A 26839-nucleotide genomic window follows, 5' to 3' on the forward strand; every position below is an offset into this window, starting at 1 on the left:
CCCAGCATCCCCTGCTCCTCTGAGCCAGGCTCTGCGACCCTCGGCAGGAGAGTGGACGGCACCATCCGGGGAGTACACAGCTGACTCTTGGTCCCAGGAAGTGATACCAGGACCAGAACTGGGCCTCAAGTCACTCCAAAGGCAACAGGGAAACCCCGCTCTGGCCCCCTGGGCTGAAAAGCAGCTGGTCACAGCCTCTGGTGGTTGCTAGCCATGGGAGCAGGCGTGGGATGGGGTCTTCCAGAGTGCTGTCTAGCCAGCCATCCTTCCTCGGTGGTAGAACTTTCCCACTGGTTATAGCTAAGAACACCCGCCAGGGGTTTAGAGAGAAAACTCAGGCTTTCCCTGCACTGAGCAGCCTCATGGAGGCGGACAGAGGACAAAGGCCTGGTGTCAGCAAAGCAGGGCAGGACTCCTTCCTCCCTCTCCAAGTTCTTTTGAAACTTGATCTATCCCTTTCCCCAAAAAAGACGGGGCTGACTTTGATCTTGAAAGCGCTGTCTGCCTCCGGAAGTGCCCTGGCTGGCTTGACCGAGGGCAGCCTTGTTCATGCAATTGCTACTGACTGGGACCCGAGGCTTGGCGCTGCACCCCGGAGAGGCTGGTGCTGCTGGTCCCTGGGGAAGGGGTTCTGGCTCCCCAAGGATGGAATGAAGCGCAGAGGCAAGGTCAGCCTTGATGGCCAGGTCCTCAGGACCACCAAGGAGGATAAATTTAATCATCAGAAAAGGAAGCTGGTGTAGCAGCAGGGAGGGGAAAGAACAGGAATGGCTACCTTCTGCCAAACCGCGACAGGGTCTGGCTGCAGGGAAAGGGCGAGAACACAAGGCAAGTGGGGGCATCACGGGGCGGGGGCGGCAGGCCTGAGGAGGGAAGGCGGAGGTGGCTCTCGGCCAAGGCAACTCATAGGTGCAAAGCCCTCCAAGCTCAGGAGCAGCCCGAGCTGGGTCCTGTGGCCCAGGCGGAGCAGGGAGTCTGTTCCCATCCAGCTGACCACCAGCCTCACCAGACGCCCTATCTGTGGTCTGCCCTGAGCCGGGCCCCGGAGACAGGAATCGGCTCAGCCCCAGCCCCTGGCCTGACAGATGGGGGCGATCATGTGGGGTGAGGGCTAATAAGGGAGAACAGCTCTGGCAAGGGGAGGCTTTCTCTTGGGGCTCTGGCGACCTTCCGACTCTTACCAGGTTTAGGGTACGGCAGTCTCCTTCTGGGGGTGGTTTCGAGGTTCTTTCTGTCCTTAGCAAAGAGTTGGTCAAGACAAGCTCAGACAGTAGCAAAGTTTTATTAAAGGTGGGAAAAGAGACAGGCTCTGCTGTGTGCGTGAAAGGAGGAAAAGAAGCACACTCAACAGGCCGAGGGCAGCCACCCTGCAGGAGCGCGCACAGCGGTCAGAAGCTCAGTGTGGACGGCCCCCCACTGTCACCCACTCCTCGGCCTGGCGTCAGGGCTAGGCCATCCTGCCAAGTCCTGGGCAAGATCTCGAGAGAAGTCCTCGTGCAGACTCTGGGGCCTGTGCTGTGCGGGGTCCTGGGATTTTGTAATGCACAGGTCAGGCCCGCTCCCCTCGCTGCTGTGCCGTGTCTCACAGGGAAAGCCCCCAGCTCGGGGACACCAGGGTGAGGCTGGGGAGGGTCGCAGGCACCAACGCTGCACTCCACACTATGCCCAGAGCCACTTTTCTCCTCCCCTTTCTTTTCTGTCCTGTCCAAGTCCAAACTAAGCCCAACTCCTCGGCCAACCAAACCCCTGGCTCACAACTGGGGATAGCTCCTTCTCCCCGTGCCTGCCCATCCAAGGTCACCCGAGGACCCTCTGCTGAGAGGTACACTTGCCAACAATGATCTTGGCAGGGTCCCTTCTCTGCAGTGTCCACATAGACCGCCAGGGGCTTGGGCCGGGGCACGGACGATTCCCCACGGGGATCACTACGGCGGCAGTGCCACCCGAACACTCCCCGCCAGCCCAGTTTGTGAAGTCCCAGAAGAAAGGGTGTCATGGCAGATGCGCCCTAAGAAGCCCATCTCAGGAACTCACTTCGCCCTGAGATAGTGCCAAGAGCCAGGGTAAAGTGGTTTCTCGGTGGGGCTCACAAGCCCTCAGAGCCTGTCCTTTGCGAGTCCGTCCAGCCTCTACCGCCCGCCTGCTCCCTGTCCCCGGATGTGGTTACCGGCTGGATCCTGAGCAGACCAAGCCTGCCTCTCACACATACCTTTGCCCAACAGTGCCCTTGCCTAGGACATTCGCCTCCTTCCGCGTCGAAAACGTCCTCTCATCTTCACACAACCAAAGGGAACTTTGGCTTTTCAACAATCGAAGGAGACGATGCTCGATGGATGCTGGACGGAAAGGAGGGCCCTCTTGGAGCTACGTGGGTTCATTCTGCAGATGAGAGAGGCACTATCTGGTCTTAGGGTGCTCTGTCTTCCAAGTCCAAAGAAAGCATTCCCAACATTTCCCAAGTCCCTCCAAGCATATCGGACCACTGCAGGGCGCCGTGCACAGCACAGGCATTCGAGTGTCTTCATCCAAAGAAACAAAAATCACTGGGACAATTGACGAGGCCATGGCTAGGATGTCCAAAAACCTGGCCCCACAGGGTCGGAAGGGACACCCAAAGGTCCCTCCAGGTTCCGGGACCATTCCAGAGTCTCTGGCCACGATGCTCCTAGAAGAACAGCTTCTCCAGTCTCCCACATCACACCCACGGTGAGGGGGTCGCAGATGGCGGGAGGGGGTCACAGACGGCAGAGCCCCCTCCTGCGGAGGCAGAGGGTCTCTCTAGCTTCCCCGTCCACACAGCTGCCCCACCCTGCTCCTCCCACCAGGCCTGCGGGGGGGAGCCGCTTCCTTCTCTGGTCCTAAGAGCCAAGGAGGTGGGTCAGGAATGCAGCTGAGGGAAACGAGCTGTTTTCACGAAGGATGCCATGGATTTCATTTTTAAAAGGAGGAAGCCCCACTTCTGAAGTGAGTCATGTGGGCAGGCTGTGAAATGTGACATTTTTCTCTTCGTCTCTCCTTTTCCTTCTAGAATTTCAGAGTTGAGGCTGGCAGTGGAAATAGATAAGGATTTTACAAAGTCTATAGAACATTCCTGCCTACTTCCCCGGTGTTCACTTATTAATTCCAAAGAAGCACGCTGGGCACAGATGGGTGCATGGGCCCTGAGTGCCAGAAGACAGATGGAGACCTGGTCAGTGTCACGTGGAGGGATCTGCAGCCACCCTGGGGTCCCTACTCTAGCTGGCATCTGACTCTGACCAGGGCAGGGTCAGGCCTAGCCCCAAAGAGGCTGGGCCTTGGCGTAGGTGCAGGCCAGGATGCTGGGGGAGAGGAGCCTCCCTCCAGCTGTGTCTGCGGGGCTGGTGGATATTTCCTTAAATAAGATCAGATTGAACCTTCTGAAAGGTTCCACCTTATGTAAGTGCTACCTTCTAAAATAGAAACCCCACTTCATATTATTTTCAACTTTCTAAGACGCGAGCCCTAGATTCTTCCACAAGTCTTTGTCCAAGGCAGATGGGGGAAGGTCGGATGTCAGAGGCCCAGAGGTGTGGAGGTGACCTGTCTTTTAGAGGCACAGGCTCCCTGGGGCAGGAGGCCTTGTGGTCACTTCCCACTGCTCTGCCTGCAGGCAGGTCCCTCTCAGCACCTGAGCAGCAGGAGGGCCTGGCCACTTGGCAGGGCCTCAATCAGTTCCTGTGACCTGGGGCTGCCCCGGCCTCTGCACAGAAACAACCAGAGCAGCTTCCCGGGCTGCGCTCAGAGTGGTTGGCTGCTCAAGCCATTCCTTCCTGTGTTGGGTTCAGATCTTCCAGCCTCTCTTTTGCCACCTCCTCATCCCTCTCAGGGACAAGTGGCTTCCACTGGCCTGTCCCCACACAACCTGCAAACTGAGAGGCCAGGCAGATGGGAGGGGCCTAACCAGTACTTGCTGGGCTGAGTCAGCTGGTGCCCCAGCCCAGTGCCTGCCAGCTGTGATGCATCTCCTTGGTGACCCCAGCTCACTGCTGCCTGCCCCACCCAGTCAGCACATCCGCTTCAGAGCCTTGTTCCACCGTCAAGCCATGGGCAGTCGCAGGAGAAGCTCCAGGGCCACCTGGTCAATTCGAGAAGGGGAGGATCCACGGGTCCTTTTCTGAGGATGTATGGCTTCTCACCTCTCTCCTTGGTCCAGGGAGAGGAGACCTGGGCCACCCTCACCTGCGTGACTTCGTGGACCCCAGCCCATGTCCGTGACCAAGCACTGGCCAGGCAGCGTGCATCTGAGACCCACCCGCCCCGAGTCCTCCCTGGCATCAGGTGACGAAAGGCATGAGCCTCTCCCCCAACCTTGCATCCCTGGGTTCAGCCCGTGCGCACCGTGCTGCTGTGGGAACCCAGGGCAGGGTCCTGGGGGTCACATCATGCCAGGGATCAGCAGGGAGCATCTCAGCCTCTGGAGCCAGGAGCCCCACAGCAGCCTTTACCTACACTGCGGCAGGGTGAGGCCCGGCAGCTGCCTCCCTTACCAAAAAGTCCCTAAGGGAAATGTTAGGGCCACCCTCAGGGGCTCCTCCCATGGCAGGAAACCAGAGTCATGGGGAGAAGCAGTAGGAGATGCTCATGTGATCCCAACCGTAGCTCCACCTTGCTGAGATACCCTGAGTAAGGCTCTTGCATTTCCCTGCCTCGGTTTCTCTGTCTGCAGCCCGAAGCAGTTTCCAGGATGGCCAAGGCATGGCTTATGCTGTCCCCCGCCCCCAGGAGGAGACCACTGGCCCGTGAAGGGGAGGTCTGTGTGCCGACCTTTCCCTTGCAATGGGGACTGCACCCTCCATGGACTATCCATGCCCTTGGGCTGCTCTTCCGGGCCACTCTGCCACTGCTGTGAGACAACTCAGTCCACCCTTCCTTGATGGAGCGCGTGCCCGTGAGGCCCGGGAGTACGTGGCCTCAGCGTGAGAGCTGCCCACGAATATTTGCTGAATGGTGAGGTTCTCCCTGCCAGAACACGCTCCGTGCTGCTGGGGACCGGGGGCTGTCCTGGTCGGCCTATCACCCGCGTTACCACAGAGGGAACCGGAGCCAAAGCCAGCCCGGGGAATTCCATTCTCCAACAGTCGCCAGACAGACAGGTGGAGAGCTGGAAACCAAGAACTGCACTGAAGGACCGAAGAAACGACCCCAGACTCCCTGGGAACCAGGAGAGTGTGGAGCAGAGCATGGAAAGGGCAGGGCCAGAGGAAGGTCAGGCAATGGTGGCGCCTGCATTTGTCCTGTGGCTGCCACAGATCACCACACTCTTGACGGAAGTCCCAAAGCAAGGTGCCATCAGAGTCTGGTCCTCCTGCCCCAGGCCTCTCTCTGAGCGCCTGCAGATGCTGGTGATGCTGGGCCAGCCCCAGCCCTGCCCATGCCTGCCCACAACATGCCCAATACCAGGTGCAACCCTCCCGGCAGCCCACTGTCTGGGGCACAGGCCCTGCAGGGAGATGCGCATGCGGTGGGCAAGCCCCGAAATGCCCGGGAGCCCAGGGCAGCAGGCCTGCGTGGGTCCCCAGAGGGAGTTGGTCTCCGCTGCTCTTTAACTGGGTTAGTGCAGTCTCAGCTGTCTGAAGACAGGCTGACCCGGCAGGCCTGGTCTCGGGCAGGGCCAGGCACAGGAGGCGAGGCTGCTGCCTGGGGAGGCCCATGCCTGTGACCCGCGGTTCCAGCTTCTCACACATGGTCCTCCTTGGCTGCCCCGGCTCCACCTGCTGTCCTGGCCACACAGAGCCAGGTGCTCGGAGGCCATGGGCCACGGGAGGGACTCCCGCTCTGCGCAAGGCTCCAGGAGGAAAATGCTCCCTCTCGGGCACTGGAAGCTTTCTCACCTCAGCCTGCAGCCCCGCCTGGCCAGCAAGGACTTTTCTGCCTATGAACAAGACAGGATTGGCCAGGTGCAGTGGTGCATGCCTGTCATCCCACCTGCTCAGGAGGCCGAGGCAGGAGAATTGCCATTTTGAAACCAGCTTGCACAACAGGGCAAGACCCTGTCTCAAAATAAAGAAGAAACAATTTTTAAATTTTCTTAAAGATACAGAGGATAGAGGGACTTCAGCCATGTTCTCTATCTGCTGGGGCATGGTGCTCTGCCTGGCATCTTGTAGAGCCCGGCTGCTCTGCGCCCTGATCAGATTCGATGTGCACTGGTGAGAAAGAGCACAGCAGTGGGGGCAGGCCTGGCTGAGACCCTCCTACGCATTGACCGGTGGGTTTACTGGACACGAGGTGCAACCACATTTCCCACCTCCTTGTGGGGCCCTAAGTGAAGGGCACAGGGTTCAGCCAGGGCCACCCAGCTGCACCCTGTGCTGGGAGGCAGCACAGGAAGGGGGCTTTGGATTAAGCTGTGGCTGGGCTCAGTTCCAGGTATGCTGCTCGCTCGCTGCCTGTCCGACCTCAGGCAGGTCACTAGGAACCCGGCCGCACTGTGAAAAAGGAACAACCTGACATTCAGGGTGGGAGGGAAAATTCAAACAGGAAAGACACAAAAATCACCCACACTGCAGCAAGTATCAACAGTAACGTTGCTATTTTCTCCAGCTGAAAGTAGTTTGAGATTACTTATTTTAAGACTTTTATCTATCTGTTTAAAACCGTGTGATTTATTTTATGAATAGAATGAATGGAAACCAAGCAGAAAGAAGGAAAGCAGCCACTTGGAGCCCTTAAAACCTTGGACTAAGTTAGCGGACTGGATGTTCAGAATAAAGTGATCTCAGAAACACTTTGTCCTGAGCTGCGCGGAGGCGAATGGGAGGCCGGGCTGTGCCTGGATGGAGGACAGCCTGACCTGCCAGCTCCGCGCAGTGGGTGGCCTGGTGGAGGGGAGTGACTCCTCCATGTGCGTGCGTGTGTCAGGGCCTTCACACTGTGCCGGGTGCCCAGCCCAATTTTTATTGTGAGACAGGCTCTCCCTCCGCTGCCCAGGCTGGACTAGAACTTCTGATCTTCCTGCCCCAGCCTCCCAGAGTTCTGAGATTGCAGGTGTGTGTCACACAGCTGGTTTCCTCCCAGTCCTGACTGAGGAACAGCTCTGACGAGGCACCAGACTCCCCTTTCTAGTGGGGGACTGGGCTGTCCTGTTGCTGTCACCTTAACCATTCTGAGGGGCATGAAGTGGTCTCGTTGTGGTTTCAATTTCTATTTCCGGAGGGGCCAAGGGTGGCTTTTCGTGTGCTTATTTCCCATCTCTATCTCTTCTCTCAAATGCCTTTCACCCGTTTTGCAGTTGGATTGTTAGCGCTGTATGCGTGCTGATGGTGGTCCTTGGTTGCCCATAAGGGTTATGAATACTCTGGCTGGAGTCTGTCTCCCCCACACTCCTCAGTGCTCCCTGGCTGCGCCGGCCCTGGCTGGGTGCCACCGACTGTGCTTCACGCGCCCTTCCCGGTGTCACTGCGCACTGCGCACTGCACCTCGCTCACGGCTGGCGCCGGTCCCGTTTCCTCTCCAGGGCTGCCCAGAGAGGGCTAAGGGACATGAGGTGGCCAGGCAGCCTCCCCCCGAACCCCGGACCCCCGACCCCAGAAGCTGCCGGGCCAGGCCGGTTCCAGACCAGGGCCTGCCAGCTCAGCTCTGGGTGCTGTGCAGGGAAGCACTGCGCATGCTCGCTGTCAGCCGGGGCTCGGCCGTGGCGGCCGACCAGCGACCAGCGACCAGCGACCAGCGACCAGCGACCAGCGACCAGCGACCAGCGACCAGCGACCAGCGGGCCTCTGCACCTGGGTGGTCCCGCTGCCCGGCAGCCCGGCCGCCCCCCTGGAGGCCTCCGCAGAGGTCCCGAGAGAAGCGCGCGAACACTGTTTTAAAAGTTTAATCAACCCTCGCGCAGACGCAGACTGCGAGGAGGAGGAGATTAAACCTCACGGAAGGGAGCTGTTCTGGCTCTGTGGCCTGACACAGGCAGTCAGGCTCCACCTACGCGAGGCTTAATTAGTTTCCACTTACCAAGAATTAATGTCTAAGTATTCATTAACCCCTGCTGCTTATTTTATTGTCAAGTCCCAAGTCCCCTAGATTCTGGAGCGGTAATTTGGAGATGACTTCCCTCCCCAGGTCCTGGCCTGAGCGTCTGGCGACACTGGTGGCTAACCTGGAGAGACCTTTCCCCACACGAAGCCCACAGGTCTCCTGGGGTGACAGGGAGGGATCCCCCCAAGTGCAGCCTGGGAGGCTCAGCAGGCAGGGCCTGGGCGGGTTCAGGTCTGCAGAGCCCCAGGTCCGAGTTCAGAGGCCTTCAGAGCTCGGGGCGCAATCCCCCCAGCAGTGGGAAAACTGAGGTCTGGGACAGGGTGGGGGAACGTGCCAAAGCTTAGGAGCAGGACCCACAGATTCTGAGGACCTAAACATAAACTCCACTGGTGAGACTCTTTGAAAACTTTTTCTGTAAAACATACTGGGAAAATTTACTCAAAAACTTGCATAAGGGACAGGGAATGAAATTCCTGAAATTCATCTTTCCAATCTAGGTCATGAAACCGAAAGTTTAACCAAAATTTTTTTTAAAACATTTAAATGGCAAGATATTGATGAAAAGATATTAATTAAATAACGCAAAAAAATGAAAAACTGGGGAATATACTTGCAAGTTATATAAAAGACAAAAGTTAATATCCTTTATAAAAAAGGAGCATCTAAAAATTAAAGGAGAATGGGGGAAACAACTCTATTTAAAAATGATTAAAATGACTTTTTTTGAGACAGGGTCTCCCTGTGTAGCTCAGGCTGGCCTTGAACTCAAATCCTTCTGCCTCAGTGCCCAGAGTGCTAGAATTACAGGCATGCACCACCATGCCCAGTTTCTCAGAATGGTTCCTAAGCATGCAAAAAAACCTACTCAAATTTGCTCAGAATAAGAGCGATGCTAATTAAAACCACTCTGAAATATCATTTTCACCTACTAATTCACTGACAAGAATCTTTTTTAAAAGTTTGACAATGTATATTTTTGCAGAGATCTTGGTATTTCCAAACTTGGGATGAGCAATGTCACAGCCCTATGGAGACCAGTGTCTGGAAAAATACATGTGCGCTCACTTTTGTCCCAGTAAGCTTACTTTCAGGGACCTGTCCCAAAGACACACTGACAATGATGTGAAAACACACGTGCACGAAGCTACTGTAGCCATAGCCACAGGTTGGCCTTGACTCAGGTATTCGTCAGGTGGTACCTCATGTACCCTGAAAAATGGAGTGATGTGCAGCTAGAACAGAAAATGAAGACCGCTACCAAGTGACCCACCAGCTGTGCAGTTAAGTGAAAACGCTAAGTACTATGCCACGTTCATATTCTGAAAGGATAAAAATACAGTATTATAGATTAAACATCGATTAGGGATTAAAATTTGTATGCTAAACTCCTACCCCTGATAAGATGGTGTTTAGAAATAGGACCTCTGAAGGCAATTAGATTAAAATGGGGTTCAGAGGGTGGGGCCCTCAGGAGGGGATTAGTGTCCTTATAAGAACAAACACCAGAGAGCTCCCTCTCTCTCCACAAAAACAGGACCAGGTGAGCACACAGCAAAAGGTGGCTCCCTACGAGCCAAGCAGAAGGCCTCAGAATGAGCCCTACCTTGCTGGCACCTTGATTCTGGACTTTCCATATTGTCAAAAGGGCCCAACAGTCGTCTGAGCTCCCACTCACTCACAAGGGGACAATTTGATTCCAAGTAGAAAACGAGCACTGTGGACTGAAGCAAACCAAACCACCGAAATCCACGCATTCGTGGTGGCACCAAAACAGAGAAGCAAAACCACTCTGGCCACCTTTGGAAGACTCCAATGAACCAAACTCATTATTTTGAAAACTGGAAAGAAGCATTGTTAAGCAAATGCAATAATCAAGCATTTTCCATTTCTCCCGCCAGAGTTGGGCCTCAGCATAATCACCTCACCAGAGAAAATGCTTTTTCTTTTCAGAAATATTCTAACTGATGCATGAAGAAGGGGCAGTAGACCCTGAGCCTCTCCACTCACAGCCCGTCAACGAGAGGATGAAGACCCTGAGCGTGAGGCTGCCTCCACCCCGCACTGGACAGAAAGGCTCCAGTGCTATCTCATTGACAGCGCACCGCCACCTGAGAACCAGTCTTGTCAAGACATAGCGCTCAGGTCTGAGTAAGCCCTAATCTTACTGCTAGTCTCCAAGGATCACAGGGCAGAGCGTGGGCAAAGGATGCCAGGAGACAGCATTCAAAAGCCAGACTTCAAAGATACAACACGGATGTCTTTACATAGCTAGATACAGAGATGCTGGCAAGAGAAAGAGAGGAATATTTAAGAGATAGCAACTAACTAATCTTGGTGACCACAAGGTTCTTCGGTCTCCGTTCTAACAAGCAAGCTGTAATTACGACATCAACAAAAACCTACGACAACTGGGAAAAGAGGGGTCCAGTCCGTGCTGGTGTGATGCAACCTCGTGTTCCTAAAAATCCTCCCCTCCGGTTGCAAAATCACAATGTAGGAACCACTGGGCTTACGGAAAAATAGAGAAAGGGGAGCAATCCTCAAAAGCTTCACTGGTGACGCATTATTTTTTTTTTAAAGGAAGACCTTAATAGAAAGGATAGCGCAGTTTTACCCACCTTCAATGGTCACAGACGGCAAAGATTCCACAATGAATACGACTCTTTACCCTCGGCCGAGACTGGAAGAGCTTTAAGGGGAGTCTGGACTTGCAGCCTGCGTCACTGAGACGCCGTGGAAGGAGGGTCATCCCGGAGTTGCTGGGAAACTGTGCCTTCACTCGTGGAGGCCTGTGGCTCGCGACACACACTGAGCTTGGGTGGCTGCTGGGTGTTGCGGGTGTGCGGGCTGCTTGGGACCACACTGTGAGGGGGCAGTCCCTCCCGAGGCACCCTCCCTACTGCGTCAGAGCCCCGCAGAGCACGGGGGCCTTCCTCGGAACCTCGGAAACCGCAAGGGGGCTCTTCCTGTCCAGAATGTCCACCCCGGAGAAAGGGGCTCACCCTCCTGGGAGGTGGTCACCAAGTCCATCGCCCTTCGGATGAGTGCAGCCCGCTGGCCGCAGGCGGCACGCCAGCGCCCGGACGCAGCTGACACCCACACGCGCGCATCTCCCCCAATCCTGCCTGCTCCTGGGCTCCCTGGCTTCCCTCCTGCCTCCTTCAGCTTCCTCTGCCTTCCCGCAGACCAGGCTGAGTGCGCGCGCACACATGGACAAGGGAATCCCACCGCATCCCCCAGAGCTGTTCTGTTCCTTCTCTTCACCCTCTGTCCTTCAGCTGAAGTCATCGTTTCACCGGGAATCATTTCAGTTGCCTTTATTCCCGTTTCCCCTGTGCTCCATCCACTCGCCCGCTGCAGGCAGCAGGATTAAACTCAGGGCCTCACATACCAGGCAGTGCTGTGTCACTGAGATGCATCCCAGCACCCCGTGGGATTTTAAATGCAAATCCAACAGTGGCTCCCATGTTTAAAGCCCCCTGGGTTTTCTTCCCCGTGTCCTGGGGAAAAGATCTACCACAGTCCCAGCTTCTTAGATGCTCGGCCTCCCCCTTCATTCCCGCCCCTGGGGCCTTTGCTGCCTGTGCCCTCTGCTACGGGGCCCTTTGCTACACTAGGCCAGTGGGACAGAGTACCCTCCACCTGCCTACTACAGTCCTTCCTGTCCTCCAAGGCCTCTTTCCAATGCTACCTTCACCAGCAAGCATTCCTTCTTTCTCTCCCCATCCTCAACCAAATCTGCCCCTCTGCCCCTCAGCCCCATGGTGCTCTTCGTAGGGAGGCCACTTGTGCCCTCTCTTCCCACCCCACAGCCCTTTACTTTATGAAGGCAAATCAAGGTGCATGCCGGTCCTCCAGCCCACACATCGCCCCTCTGCTTCCTTTCTCTTCCTGATCCCAGGGGGTCCTCGTACCCTGACCCCTCTGGACAAGGTTTCCAATGGTGCTTCAGAGATTTCCAGGAGAGCAGCCCTGCTGCACAAGACAAGGGGGCCGCAGGTGCCGGGCAGGGCTGGGGAAAGGGCCCACTGAGCCACAGGCCTCAGAGAGCCCCATTGGTAAGGGCTGGGACAGACGCTCCGGGCCCGGGGGACCTCGGTGCCACTTCCTGCCCACCTAGCTCTCCTGGTCCCTGAGCTCTCACACTGCAGGGAGGCCGCAGCCTGAGGGGGTGGAGGGGCGGCTCTCTGCTGCCTCCCTGCGCTCCTGCTTTCCCGGAGTGCAGGCCGCCTAGCAATCCTGCACGGCCTGCGGCCCCAGCCCAGCTTCAGCCCGTCAAGGACCAGCCCAGAACACCCCCGCCCCTCAGCATAGACTCAGAGACCTGAAGGCACCAGAGCGGGAGGCCTGGCTGGGCTGAGAGCTGGGCGACGGGAGGGAGGGGCACCTGGCCCATCGGCTCCCTCGTCTGGAGTTGGCAAGGTGGTAACTGTGCAACCTCAGACGGATTATCCCTTTCTCTTTTCTTCCCTGTTACGAGGATAATAATAGCATTTTCTTCACAAGGTGGTAATAAAGATTAAATGTCATTTCATACTTGCTAGGATGGCTATAATTTAAAAAAAGGAAAGTCACAAAGGTTGGTGAAGTGGTAGAGAAATCAGAGCCCTGGTGCATTGCCAGCCGACGTGCAAAATGGTTCGGGCACTGCGGAAGCGTCTGGAAGCTCCTCTGCCAAGTCAGGCCCAGAGCTATCTCGGGATCCAGCACCCCACCCTCACGGACGCATGTAAGAGCACCGAGCCTCCGCTCACACAAAATCAGAGATGCTCATAGCAGCGTCACGGATAACAGTCCCTAGGCAGAAATAATCCAAATGTGTTCCATGTGAGAAGGGGTTAACAAGTGTGCATCCAGTAGCAGAATACTTTCCAGCCATAAAGAGAAGCGGAGTATGATGCCTGCTACAAAGGGGCTGCATCCTGAAAACATTTTGCTAGCTAAGTTTTAATCATGTGGAACCCTAAGGGCCACATATCACATGACACCATTTATATGAAGAGTCCAGAACAGGCGAATCCAGAGTTAGTGCTCGCAGAGTCGGGAGGGGAGGACAGGGAGGGACTGTCGTGGGTATGGGTTTCCTAGGCAGGGATGGAAACGCACTGGGTTAGCTCTCCAAAGGGTGGCTTTTAGGGCCTGTGAGTTGTATCTTAATAATAATTTCTAAAAGGCACAAACCTTCACAGACATTCACAGATTAAACGTGCCAGTGCCTTCCCTGCCGTCGTAAGTGCTCAGTGAGCAGCAGTTGGGAGGAGAATGCTGAGAAGGCTCACACACTGTGTTCCGCTTTTTCTTTGAAGCGTGGCCATCAGCATCAGCCATTCAAGCTTAGCTTGTGCTTTGCAACCTCAGCAAAGAAGAAGTACATTTAGAAGTACATATTCAGCCTTGAGAACACATGGTCACTTACCAGGGAAGAGTGACAAGGGTTTCCGCCCTTTGGCGTCTGCTCCTCCACCCCACCTCTGTCTGCTGTGGTGGTCAAGACCTAAATACAGAATCGGTGGGGCCCTGGCGAGGTGGGGCGAGGGACAGGGGAAAAGGTTCTGGGCCCCAGGGCTCTTGCACCTGAGCCAGTGACTGCCCGAGCTACCACAGCTGGCTGCCTTGGGAAGGCCACTGGGCTGTCTGGGGACCTGGGGTAGGCTGAGCTCACGCCATGGCCCAGAAGCTCTCTCCCAAGCCGATGCCCCACCAACCCCCGTCTCCGGGGCCTTTCAGGGAGTCCTCACTCTTCCTGTACCCAGGGGACATCTACCCTCCGCTGTGGCTCCTGTGGCAGAATGTAACCCAGAAAATTGCAGGCCCCAAGGGGGCCTCTGAGCTCCTCACAGGGGAGGAGCGGCCCTGAGCACACGGCGCGGCTGTGGGCTTTGTCCGAGCCCTGGCTTGCCACTGTCCTGGCTCTTGGCCAGCCCCCGGTGGCCTCCTCCTGGCCTCTGGCAGCCCGGGGTGCGCTGCGCTGGGCTTTCCTGCCCCTGCAGTGTCTGTTCTGCCTCACCAGCTCAGCACCACCCGTGGTCCCTGGGCATCCACTTGCCGTGGCTCGCTGCACCCAGCCCCTACTCAGGGACACCTATTTCAGTGAGGAGCTCGGCTTAGCTTACGAATACATCAAGAACATCAAAATAACAACGTGTCCTCCTTTCGCTGCCCTGCAAACACCAGGCGCAAGGCCACCTGTGCATTTGTCCCTTATTCTTCGCACCCTGAGTCACCTTCCCTCTCTCGCCCTGCTCAAACCTGTCACAGCGCAGGACTGAGCGCCCAGCCCCTGCCAACCACAGCCAGTGACACCGCTGGGGCAGAGGGCAGTTGTCTCCCAGCCAAGCCGGGAGAGGCCACACAGCCCGACCCGGTCTGCAGCTGCTGCCCTCACAGCTGTGCCAGTGCCCGCCGAGGCCCGTGCTCAGGAGCCTGCCTGGCAGCAGCCGCTCCTCAGCCAGCCACTGCGGGAGGCCCCCTGGAGCCTCAGGCACACACAGGTGCCAGGCGCGGTCAGCATCCCTGCCAGGACGCAAGGGGAGCGGGAGGCGCCACTTCTGTGACGTTTGGGGCATTGCTCTGGTCCTTTCCTCCTGATGAGGTGCAGGGAGTGGGAAATAAGAGAAAGACCAGCTCCGTATAGCCTGTCCCCAGGAGCCCCAGCCCCAGAACACTCCCCCGGGAGCACAGCCTTGCCCTGGAGGGGGCCCGATGCGGTCACCGCGAACACTGGCCCAAGAGTAAAGGGCAACACGGACAGCTGCCGGGCAGTGACATGGAGGACCCGTCTCGCTGCAGCGAACGTCACAACGTCCCTGGGCTCCTCGGGACTCTGTCCAGAACTGGAAAACGCAGGCCGAAAGCAGCGAGGTCTCGGGCCTGACGACTGACACACTGCGAGGTCCAAGAGCAGACTCCAGGGTCAGAGCTGCGGGCTCAAGCGCTTCCTCCGCCGCTTACACGCTTTGGGCCTCGCATAGGTGACTTGACTTCTCTCTCCTCAGTCTCCTTACGTGCAAAAATGAACATCAATTGTGTCTACCTCTGAAAGTTGCCCGGAACAGTTAACGTTTAATATATGAACATATGCAAAGGACCGACAGCAATGCCTGCTATCTAGGAAGCAGCACTAACTGCTGGTTACCTAGCTCTGGCCGAGTCCATGTACAAAACACGGGAACACAGGCTCTGAGGTTTCTGAGACATGGATCCTGCCTCTGGCCCTTGCGAGCTGTGTGACTGCCTGACAGTTGGGTATTTGTGCCTCCGTTTTCTCGTCTGTAAGAGGGTGACCCTAGCGCAACACTGACTAATGAATCAGACTCACCAGTACTTGCACAGAGCCTAGAGCAATGCCTGGCACTGTTGTGCTTCTTACTATTATCAGGCCACCTTTGCTCAGCTGGAAATGCGATTTCGACTGCAGGAGAGAAGCCACCCCAGGGCTCTCCTTTTCCAGACCAGCAGCTGCCCAGCTGAGGCTCAGGAACCAGGGCTGGGGCCTAGGTCAGGCCACCTCCAGTTCTGCTCCAGCACCCTCACTTTCCCTCTGACCAGAGCGAGGACCTGCCAGCCTTCCGTTGCAGGCCGGCGCCCATGAAGAGGGTGGCTCAGACCCTCGCCATCCTCACGGAAGATGGGCCTGTGAGCCCGGCCTGGCGCTCCGGGCCTGTGACCTCGGCACATTGCAGCGCTGTGGCTCCTGCGATTCTGCCCAGTGCCTGCAGGACGACCCCTGCAGCGGCCCAGCCCAGTGCCCACTCAGGAATGTCAGGTCCCTTTGGCCCTCCCCAGCCCAGCCTCTTTCACCCTGGAACCCCCAGGGCTGCTGAGAGCCCTGGGATGGAAGGCTCATTTCCTCTCCTCCTCCCTCAGCACCGCAAGCGCAGCTGAGCGCTCACGGGACCAACCCGTGTGCAACCTCACTGTCTCTATGGGGCCCAAATTTGAGGCGGCCCGTGCCATGATTCAGAGCATCTGCTCGTGATGTTGTGGGTTCGCGTTTCCGTTTTTGTTTAACCCATGAATGCATACATACGTGCTAATAAGAATTGCAACAGCACGGGAGTATTTGAGCTAAAAGTCTTCTTTTGCAACCTTTTCTCTATTCCTTTTCCTCAGAGAGAGCACCACCATCAGTCTCTTATTGCTGTCTTTCTAACCCTTTCTTCAAGCATCTATAAACATATCTAGATATTATTTTACTTCTATAGATCCTACCGTAGATATCGTTCTAAGACATCTTACTTCTGCTTAACATGTACACAAGATCTTTCTTCCCCTGTGGTACTGGGGATTAAACCCAGAGCCTGACTGCTAAGTAGATTCTCAGCATTTTACATTTTACTTTGAGACAAGGTTTTCACTAAGTCACTAAATTGTGCCTAGGCTGAAATGTGTGACCCTCCTGCCTCGGCCTCCCAGAGTGCTGGGATTACAGGCGTGTGCCACCAGGCCCGGCAAAGACCTCTCCTCATTGATAGGCGTCAAGCTGCCCCATTCTCTTTGGTGACAACGGATTATGCTTTTGTACAGACGGACAACTCATTGCTACCTCCTCTGTTATTGGGCAATTAGGGTGTCTACAATCTTTGCTCTTATGAATACTTCTGTATGTATCTATGCCCGTGTGAATATTTTCTGTGAAAGAATGGAATTTCTGGGCCAAAGAATTGAAAGAATCACAATGTACCCTACATTCTCTCTCCTTACCCTGTTTTATTTTCATTTACAGCACTTGTTACACATTATAGCATCTATTTGTTTACTGTCTAAAATATAATGGTTATAAGAGCAGATACTTTATGTGTCTGATTCCGTCTCTCTCATAGTGTCTGGGACAGAGTAGAGTCAGTCAGTACTTGTTGAATGAACGAATGGTTGAAAAATATGTACATTTTTAATGATAGGTGTTTGCAATGTATTCTCCTAAAGTGCAACCAGTTTGCACTCTTCCAAGAGAGTAAGTCAGTCTCCTGTCACCTTGAAAACAAGGACATCATCAACTCCTAAATTAATTTCCCACCAACAGGGAAATGCCATCTCCCATTCACACCACTGCCTGGTCCGTTCTCTCAGAGCCACGTTTGAGTCTGACTTGAGCAGCTCAGTCTGCCTTCAGACAGCGTGTCCAGAGCCCTAGGCCTGAAAACTGGGCAGGAAGGGCAAGCAGACAGGGATCAAGGCACAGCCACAGCCAGAGGTGCAGCCCCACAGGGAGTCAGGGGGTCTGGACAACGTCACCGCTGCTGCTGCAGCTGCTGCACGAGTGAAGGCAGAGCAGAAGCTGCTGCCAGGCTGGGACCCTCGGGCAGTGGAAGGCGGGCCCAGCTGCCATCAGAGGGCAGTGTATGGGCAGGAGGCCCCGGCCACGGCCAGGCCCAGCTACAGAGGGACGAGGGCTCCCGGGAAAGACCCAGCAGAGCACCCAGGCCTGACAACTTTTGGGACACAAACCTTCCCCTCCATTCTTCACAGAGCCATACGTGGTCCCCTCCCTCATGCAGGCCTAGCTGCTCTGTACCCCATCCCCCAGGGCGCTGGCTTGCAGCCGAACCCCGAGTGACCTGGCACCTCTTCAGTGCGAGATCTGCAGGAGACACCGCGGCCTGGGAGAAGGGGCTCCCTCCCAGCTCCCCTGCTGGAGACCCTGGGCGGGGACTAGGTATGGCCTGCCAACTGGCCTGGTCTCTCCCCCTAGTCCGTACTCGGAGAAGTTAGTGGAACTTTCTAGTATGAAAAAGACCGAAGAGTCGAAACAGCCTGACACAATGTGGAGGCCCGTTTGGATTCTGGTTTGAGAAAAGCCAATCACAAAGACATTTTGGTGAGAACGGCAGAAACATAAATATGGACAATTAAGTGATATTAAGGAATTAGTGTTGATTTTTTGCAATGTGACAGTAAGATTATATTCATGTAGAAAACTCCTCTTGAGAGATTCATCCTGAAGTATTTAGGGTAAAAACGTCTGTCAGTAATTTGCTTTAAATTGTGTGCTTAAGTTAAAAAAAAAAATGAAGCAAGCATAGGAAAATGTTAAAATTGTTAAATCCAGATAATGGCTGTATGGAGTTATGCTGTTCTCTCAAGTTTTCTGTATGTCAACCCTTTGCATAATAAAATTCATAAACAAACCAACAAACAGAAGCAGAAGACGGGGGCCAGGGACAGGGCAGGACTCTCCTCCTGACACCCAGCTGGTCGCCTTCGGCCGGGCTCTGTGCACCAGAGCCCAGCGGGGACGAAACCATTACGCGCAGTGTGGGGCTCCGCGTCTGTGCTACAGGAGGCGGCCCCCGGAGATGGGATGCGCCATCTCAGGCAGCAAAGCCGGCAAAAGCTGAGGCTGGCCCAGCGGACCCCCCAGGAAGCCGAGCCGCGCCATCTGCAGTGCTGCCAAACATGAGCCGGCCTGTCTGCGTCTGCAGGCTCCAGACAGCACAGCCCTTCCCGGGAGGCAGAGCCGGCCTGTGTGAAGCCATCGGAGAAGATACAGCTCCCATGCGGAGCGGCTCCCAAGCTGGTCCTTGAGGGAACAGCCGGGCTCGGCCCCAGCTCAAGCCCCTGGAGGGAGAATTCCACAGCCCCCCCTCAGGCTCCTGGGCTGCCACCCCCTGAAGCCTGCAGAGGGCCAGTGGGGCCTTTCCCGGGCTCTACAGGAAGATTATTGAGAGATTTCAGAGGTAATGATAAGGCGTTCCTCTTGTCCCAGACATCCATACACTAACATTGATTGAGCACCTGCTTACTGCTGCAGCCAGCCTGGTGCCAGGCCCAGGACCCTGCATGTAGCGGCTCACAGTCCATGGAGGGAGCAGAGCCAGACCCAGCTTCACTCAGCTTTACCAGGCAAGGTGGAGTCAGCACAACAGGGTGCTCCTGAACTTATCAGGGTGGCCGACCTCTGCAGGTCCAGGTCCTGCTCCAAACCTATGGTCTCGTCTTTGTTTTTGCTGCTGTAACAAAGCACCACAGATGGCTCATAAACAACTGAAATTTATTTCTGACAGTTCTGGAAACTGGAAGTCTGAGATCAGGGTGCCAGAATGGTTGGTTCTGGGGAGCACCCTCTTCCTTTTTGCAGACTGCTACTTCTCATTGTGTGCGCACTGGCAGGAGGTGGAGAGAGCTCTCTGGAGCTCCTGCTGGGAGGGCTGTGGCAGAGGAGAAACAGTTCATGGCATGGCAGGCAGGAAGCAGAGAGAGATCAAGGGAGGAGGAGGGACACATGCACTGTCCCGGGCCACACCTATGGCAACGCACCTCTTCCCACCAGGGTTCATCACCCAACATCACACCCAGCTATAAACTCCTCAGAGGACTGATGCAGTGATGGATATCACACAAACACACACACACACACACACACACACACACACGATCCAGGCACCTCCCCAGAGCCCCACGTATGAGGGCTCCACCCTCGTCATGAATCACCTCAGAAGCCCGTATACCTCCTAATAATATCAGGATGTGAGGATTTGGGGTGTGAGGATTTGAACGTAGAAATTTGAGGGGAGACATTTAGCATCTACTGAGTCAGAAGCTGGCCCGAGCCCTGTACTGCGCACAGCCTTCCAGGTCGGACAAGGATGGACATTGTCAGCCCAGAGTTACGTCCCGGGATGAACTTCACCCCCTGAGTGGGAAGCAGGGAGTCTGAGGAAGCAGATTTCAGCTATAGGTAGGGAAAATGAACTTGCCTCTGACAGCTGCTCAGTAAGCAGCCCCGTAGGCCCAGTCTTGGGGAACCACAGTCCCTACAGGTCTGAAACCAGGCTTGGGAACATTCTCCAGGTCAGAGCAGGTTATGTTGTGATGACAAACCCACAAGTCCTTACACATTGATCCTGGCCTGGGGAAGCTTCCGAAGTCTAGGGCACTTCCCTCTCCAGTGTCCTGGGACCAGGGCTCAGCCATCCCGACAGACTCGCTGGTGGTGGACTTCAGGGGATGAGGAACCTGGGGAAGGACACAGGGTCTTCACCACCTCCACTCAGATGTGTGACACGCGTAACTCTGCTCATAGTTCACAGGCCAGAAATGCTCCTCATCGTCTCCTAACTGCAAGGACTTTGAGCTCACCACATGAGGACAGGAGAAGCCCTGGGGATGTCTGCCACATGACTATGCTTCCTTTCGAGGTGCTGCACTAGGAAGGAGGCAGATGACTTTGCATTCATTTCCAAATGTGAGATATTATTTTTCTATAATTTTCTAGTTCTGGGACTGCTGTAAATTGCCAAGTGATTTCACATTTCCAGGGTGCTCCATGGTTCCAGTCACCACTACTGCTGCCTCCCGGACAGGGTCCTGGCCTCTGGGCTCTAGCAGGCAGGGCCCAAGGCAGAGCAGAGGTCTGTGGGCTGCCATGGGCTGGTGACAAAAGGCCATGGCTCACAAGGGGCTGACAACCAGTCTGGGCCCAACCAAGGACTGGGGCTGCAAGAATCCGGACAAGTCTAGCAAAGGAATCAGCCCTTCTCCAAGCTGGGCTGAAGAGAATATAGCCATTTCCACAGGAAAGAAAAGGAAAAGTGGGTTCAAGTCCGCATTCCTGGCAGTGTTCTGCCCCCGAGTCATTTCTGTAGGGCAGCAGTCGCTGTAGGGCCAGGTGCTAAACCCAGGAATACGACCCCCACCCCATCTTGGACAGCCTTGGCAAACTAGGGGAGCCCCTGAGCTTAGGGCATCCTCTTCCTTGCAGTGCCTGGAACGACTCTGGGAACAAGTGACAAGAAGGAGGATGAAGAGGCAGGCAACTCTCCACAGCCCAAGGCTGTCAGCCCTGCTGTTTCCAAGACAGGAGAGGTCACTGTGGGCCCCCTCCCTGCTCCATTTCAGTTAAGACGTCACCCCGGAGCTCCAGAGGAGAAGGCTGTAATGGGGTCAGAGCCCAGGGCACTAACATGGAATGCTTCTTCCTTCTCCGGGGACAGAGGAGACTAATGGCCATTGTTCTTAGCTCCTTGTATCAATGAGCTGTGCCCTTTGCTGAAGGATAAATTGCATATCTGCCCTGAGGGAGGATGAATCACATTGGTGATTCCCTTGATTAAAGCCCATTTATTAAGGATCCTGTTGGAGGTTGTTTTTAAATAGATAGATTAGGGAGTAATTCAAAAAAAGAAAAACAAAGGGCACAGTAATTGGGTTTCCCTTTGGCCTACAAGTTTTATCCCCAGAGAAAGGAGTAAAAAGGACACAGTTTGCTCAAATTCTCCCTGCGAGTTCTACAGTGGAGAGAGAGAGAGAGAGAGAGAGAGACAAAAACAGAAAGTCAGAGACGGAAAGGTGCTGCCCTGAAGGCTTTAAGCGTCCATTCAACCCCTTCACCAGGCAGATGGGACATGGGGGCGCAGGACGGACCCCAGGCCGCAGGACAGAAAGCAGGAAGAGCCCATTTTCCACACTTTCACACTTCCGCAAGCTCCCCCATCTACATTTCACAGAGGTATTTCGCAGGCTGTTTGAACCCCCAGGATGTGGGCGGACTCACAACCCCTGCTCAGGGCTGACTGTCCAGGGATGTAGTGTCCATGCTCCCTCCATAGTAGCTTGAGGCCTTCACCAAGCAAAGTCCGGCTTTGAGGAGCAGCTGGAAGTAGTGGCCTCTGTCCCGGCCGCCCAAATTGCTAGACCAGCCGGGCACTGCGGGGATCCCTCATTGCAAAGTGCCCCGAACTCATAGCCACAAGTCTGCACCCTGCTCAGGGACCTCAGGACCACAGCACTCTTACCCTGGTGTGGGGCCTGGGGTGAGAGGCTTCACCTTCACAGGCCTCAGTCTCCCCGCCAGTACAAAGCACTGGCGAGGCACAGTGAGGACAGTCTCCGGGGACACTGCGCCAAGCATCTTAAAATGCCCCCGAATCTGCCAGTGTCCATGAGCTCAAGGAGCGGCTCTCAGATCTGACTGGACTCACGCTCACACCTGGACCTCTCTGGCCGGACTGGGGACCTCCGCCGGGCGCGCTTCAGGGAGGCTGGCCGCGAACAGGGCCACGCAGAGACCGCCTGGCCTAAATGCCTGGATTCTCAAATGTCTTTCGTGTCCCAGGGCGTCCACGCTACCACCTTGAGGACACAGCCCTGGGGCATCAGGTGTCCAGAGCCCTGGGGTTGGGGCAGATCCCTGTCAGGCGCCACCATCCTAGTGCCACATAATCCACGTCCTCCACTGCCCCTTCCTGCCCCTCTCCTCAGTTCTCTGCCCTACGCCCCATTCAGCTTTGAGCAGGCTGTTCAGACTTCCACAGGCCGCAGAGAAGCCGGGAGTTGTGCACAGCTCCTTAGAAAAGGAGGCTCAGACAACACAGGGGCCGCGGGGCTGTGAGGAATGTCTGTACTGGGTCAGAAAGCCCTGCGTGGCCTCCCCAGCATATTCCCTACCCCAGCCCAGGCTCCGCTGCCCACCCAGGCACCTTGCTGGGTGGCCCTGCCGCAAAATGCTTCCCTCTATGACCCCACGTTGGAGGCCGAGTCGAAACTTCGATGCCACCTGAGCCAAACCTGTTTCGGTCGGGAGGCCCTGGCACAGAGCCCTTCAGCTGCTAGGACTCGTCAGCCAGAAATTCAGCTGACTAGCAAGGGAGCGTGCTGGCTCCCAGGCAAGGCCGGGAGGGCCTGACCCCTGCGTGCACCCAGCAGGCTGGGACATTTCTCCCACAGCTCCATTCCGTGGGAATGAAACTATGAGAGCATCCACTCTTCACAAGGGAGAGGCCATTGCATCCCAGACCCGCCAGACCAGGCGGCCCTCACCACAGACAGGGCCCAGCATGCACGCTGTAATCACACAGCAGGGTGCTAGGCGCACGTCTGCTCCAGAAATCCCTGTCTTCCCAGGCAGGTGGTCTGCAGAAGTTACCTGTTCCCTGGCCCAGGCGGAGGACGGGCCGAGTTGGCACAGCCGGGCCAGAGTCAGAGTGCCGGCGTGGCTGGGTCCTAGCAGATGACCATCTTCTCACGTGGTAGAGGGCAAGCTCTGGTCCCTTCCTCTTATCCGGATACTAATCCCCTCATGGGGGGATTATCCCCATCACAGCTGACCCTGGTTACTTCCTAAAGGCCCATTCCCGGTGTCACTGCATTGGGAGTTAGTCCCTTCCTTCACCTTCATGGGGGATTCACCTGTGGATTCTGAGGGAATACCACCTCTGCTCTGTAACAGCCATCAGTTGTGGCTCTCTCTTCCCAAACTCACTTTATCCTGGAGCCCTCTCCACAGTGCTTGTGATGAGTCAGCTTTTCTCTTGCTGGGACAAAATCTCTGCCATACACAATTTAAAGGAGAAAAGGTTCATTTTGGCTCATGGTTTCAAAGGTTTCAGTCCATGGTAGGCTGACTTCAAGACAGGAACATCATGGCCGGGGAAAGGTGCCAGGAAACAGAGACAGGGAAAAGGCCAAAGAGGAAGGGGTCAGGGATTATAGTCCCCAAAGTCACACCCACCCAGACATATCCAGAACTGTGGTCTACTAATCTACGCATCTCTCAAGCCAGTCAAGTTGACCATCAAGATCAGCCACCACAGCCAGGCCCTCTACCTGGAGTGACTACAGATCATGCCTAGTGCAAGGGCCAGCTCCTGTCCTGACCTGTGCGGAACTGGTAATTCGCTGCAGGCCCACCTGGGTCCCTTCCCACCAGTCCCAGCCTCTAGCCAGCTCTCAACACCAAGTGTTCACGCGGTTTTTTTATCTTCCTGTCACCAGTGGAGGCACGAGCCACACAGATGCCACTGTCACAGATGCCACTGTGTGTTCATACCTGAGCAGAGGCCTCTCTGGCCCCTTGGGCATTTAGCTCAGCATCCTGACCGTGTCCGCTACAGAAGGAATCTCGTGCCCTGCGCCTGGCTCGACTATTCAACAGTCCGACAAGATCGTGTTTGTTTGAGCACAGAGCACAGGCCTGGCTTTTAGCAGGCTACTCGGGTGCTACCTGTGGAACCCAGGGCACTTGGGAGAAATCCTAGGAGAGCCCTGCCCTCCACTCTGCCTGCCTTTCCCTATGTGGCTCATCTCTGCAGGCCCTGGGACGGGCACAGGAAAAGGGCATTTTCCTCAGCCTGAGCTGAGCCCTCAGGACCCCTGTCAGCCTCTTCCTGTATGAAGCCCGGGCTCCACGGCTAGCAGGGCTGGGGCCAACAACAGCACAGCTCGGCCAGGCTCTTCCTGTCTGAGCCCTGCATCCTCACCCCAGCTGGGAGTGTTCTCAGGAGAAAACGCCGAGAGACACGGTGACGATGGGACTCAGGGCTCCTCTGTACTTGGGAAGGCAGGAGACCAACAGGAGAGGAAAACAGTGGCCCCAGAAAAGAGCTAGCCTCCTCAGGGTGGAGAAGGCAGACAAAGGCCTTTCAGGAGCCGCTGGAGCCCCCTCGGAGGCAGGGAAGGGGTGTGGTTTCTGCTTTTGCTGAAGTAGCAAAGGGCGAGGAGTAACTGTTCAGAGCCCTTCGCCAGGCTGCACCGGGCCCAGTGTGCCCAACGTCCTTGCCGGGGCACATCCTTAGCAGTGTGCCAGCGGGAGAGCGAAGCGGCCTTCCATGGTTGCTGTGTCCTCCTTTCTACAAGAATTCATTGGGGACCAGCGCAATGGTACGAGCTTGTGATCCAGCTATCCAGAAAGCTGAGGCTGAAGGATGGAAGTTGGAGGGCAGCCTGGGGAACTTAGCGAGATCTTACCTCAGAATAAAATCGAAAAGGGGCCGGGGATTTGGCTCAGGGGCACCGTGCCTGCCTGGCAAGTGCCAGGTCCTGAGTTCAATCCCCAGTACCACCAAAAAAAAAATTGAATTAAAAAAATAAAATCCAAAAGGACGGGGGGCGGGGGTGGCTTCATGGCAGAGCACCTGGCTAGCATGCAGAGGAGCTGGCTTCAATCCTCAGTAACACACACAGGCACACACACACGCACACGCACACACACGCGCACACACACACACAGTAGAATGAGTTGGGTGCTTCTGATCCCGATGTCACCTCGTAGGTCCCATCCCCTGAGCATCTGCCTCTTGCCCTGCAGGGAAGGGCTGGCCTGGGCACTCCCAGGGTGCTATTTGTACCATTCCAGAGGCGCGGCTGGACATGTGGGCTCTCGCCCCACACTGGCAGGTGCCTTCACGCATACGGGCTCTCACACACAAGCATGTAAATACATGCACGGATCACAGTTCATTTTTCTACAAAACTGAACTCAACTCAGCTTGAAAAACATTTTTCTTCCCCTTTTTGGGATTGTGGCCAGGTTATGCTCTTCCCAGAGCCTTTTACCCCCATTTTGATTTATTGCTTTCCATAAAAAGAAAAGGAAGTTGAATTAATTTATTCTGAACAGAAAAAAATGCTACCAACGTAGCTAGATAGATTCTGCTCGGTACTCGGAGGAATCTTGATAAAGAAACGAAAGGAACACCTTCCTCCTCCTGACCTTGCTTCACAAATCACACCCTGAGGGGAACAGGGCTGCTCCCCGAGGGATTCTCCGGTCACCCCTTCAAGCCCACCCTGCAGTCCCTCCAAGGTCCGGCCAGAGCAACATGAGACTGAGTGTCAGGGTGAAGGGCGCCACAGGGCCTGAGGCCTCCTCCTCCCACAAGGGGTGACAGTGGCAGCGCCCTACAGGTGGAGGTGTCCGGGGAAGAGCAGTGAGGGTTGAACAAATTGTGGCTGGCCCGAAAGATGCCCCTGTTCGGACTGGTTCACCGAGCAAGGACGGTACTGCAGAGATGGGGCGGCAGGGCCAGGGAAAGGTGGCCCAGACCACTCGGTGGTTCTGCTGCTTGGGATCCAAGGAGTGGAGCAGCTGGCCTCAGGGGCAAGCCCTGCAGGAGGATGAAAGGACTTCATTCAGCAGGCAGCAGCTCGGTACAGAAGGCATTAGAGACATTTCCAGGGGGAAAGAGATATAATCAACCAGCATCTCCGTAGCAATCATTCTTAAAAAGCTGGCGGAGTGACCTGAAGGGGCCCAAACCTTCAACCACTGCCACACGCAGTCGTGCTGGAGGGACATCCCGCGGCAGCTCAGTCACGCTCAAGCAGCTGGAAAACCGAGGAGGAGGAGCAGCTAACTCCCCGTGCTCCTCTTCAAGACAGCTCTGGATGACAACGCTTTTTATTTGCCTATTCATTATTTTCATTTTGAAAAATCCAACATTTTCAACCAGAGTCGGGCCCTGAAAATCGTCATCCTTATGACGGGTTTATTCTGACGCGTTTATGTCCACTCCTCAAAATACAGAGGGGTTGCATTCTGCGCTGCACCCCCCCCCCCGACCCTCACTGGGGACTAGGAGAGAGCAGAACTAAAGAGACAACAAACTGGTGGAATCAGATGATGGTATCTTGATGACACTGCTTGCTCAAGTAAAATCACTGTGAGTTATTTATTGTGCTATTGGGTATTCACTTGCTTCATTTTACCTTTAAAATGAACTCAGACTTGTAGGCCCTCTAATCTGGATTTTTTTTCCCAAAGAAAAGATTAATTCTGGGTTTAAAAAAATTGTTCAGCATGATCTTCATGGAGAGAAACTCTTTTAAACAGGTCAGAGCCCAGAGCACTTGGGTCTCTACTTCCCCAGCTTCTAGTTGGGCTCTGGAGGCCCGCACACAGGAATGCCCACCCGTCCTGCTGGCAGACGCCCTGGGCACATCTGCATGCCTCCAGCCAGCTTTGCAAAGCCCCTTTGTTGTGGGGGTGCTCCAAGAAGCAGGATGTGAGGGACAGCAGATGAGGAGGCCCAAATAGAACTCTAGGGCGAGGGGAGCAGGCGAAGTGTAAAAAGTGTCCTTGGCATAGACCGACCTTTCACCATGGTGCTGGTAATGAGAATGACCAGAG

Source organism: Heterocephalus glaber, unplaced genomic scaffold (genome assembly GCF_053883595.1).
Source record: "Heterocephalus glaber isolate CG9 unplaced genomic scaffold, H.glaber_assembly_v1.0 deba00001457, whole genome shotgun sequence".
NCBI lineage: Eukaryota > Metazoa > Chordata > Mammalia > Rodentia > Bathyergidae > Heterocephalus > Heterocephalus glaber.